The sequence below is a fragment of the Octopus bimaculoides genome, chromosome 15 (genome assembly GCF_001194135.2).
Source record: "Octopus bimaculoides isolate UCB-OBI-ISO-001 chromosome 15, ASM119413v2, whole genome shotgun sequence".
NCBI classification, from domain to species: domain Eukaryota; kingdom Metazoa; phylum Mollusca; class Cephalopoda; order Octopoda; family Octopodidae; genus Octopus; species Octopus bimaculoides.
In genome coordinates this window covers 15,936,915-15,937,707 of record NC_068995.1, presented here as the reverse complement: position 1 = coordinate 15,937,707, position 793 = coordinate 15,936,915, and the positions used below count along the sequence as shown (strand labels likewise).

Genomic DNA, 793 nt, shown 5'->3' with positions numbered 1-793 from the left:
ATATATTTATATCTTGAAATCCCACGAAAATTAACACAAAGATCCTTTCACCCCGATTTATATATACTAAAATGGCATCAATCCAGTCTTGAGGCACTTTCTCAGTTCTCCAACAGTGACAAATTAATATATTCATTAGTTCAAACATTTTGTCACCCCCATATTTCAAGACTCCTGCACAGATTCCATCAGACCATGGAGACTTATTGGTATTCAGCTTATCCACAGCTAAATAGAATACCATTTAGAGTTAGTTCAAATGCCATCTCTTCTAAAACTGGAAGGTGTTCGCTTTTTTCTATCGTCCTCAAGCGAGCGGATGATAGTCTATTCAAAAGTGCAGAAATACCTTCCACTCAGCGCTTATTAATAGAAGCATTATCAGTCAAAAGCAAACGCTCATTTGCTGTTTTCACTGGAGGCATGGAAGAAAATTTTGGGCCATATAACTCCTTAACATAAGAGTACAAACCCTTGGCATCATTTATATCAGCTACTTCTTGTGCCCCATTTGATCTATCATTCCACCATTCCTGTTTAATTTTCCTTAGAGTCTGCACTTCCCTTTTTAGCTTTCTGTAAGCTTCGTTTTATATATATATATATATATATATACACATACATAAACATGGCTATGCAGTGAGTAGCTAGCTTACCAACCTCACGGTTCCTGGTTCAGTCCCACTGTGTGACACCTTGAGTAAGTGTCTTCTACTATAGCCACGGGCCGACCAATGCCATTTAAGTCGATTTGGTAGACGGAAACTGAAAGAAGCCCGTCGTATACATACAT

General features: G+C 38.1%; 1 protein-coding gene across 1 annotated transcript in view; it reads left to right on the top strand.

Annotated features, from left to right (window-relative positions):
* Positions 1-793, top strand: part of LOC106882532 (inter-alpha-trypsin inhibitor heavy chain H3) — a 38,837-nt gene that overhangs the window by 24,129 nt on the left and 13,915 nt on the right. The gene's annotated exons all lie outside the window — the stretch shown is intronic.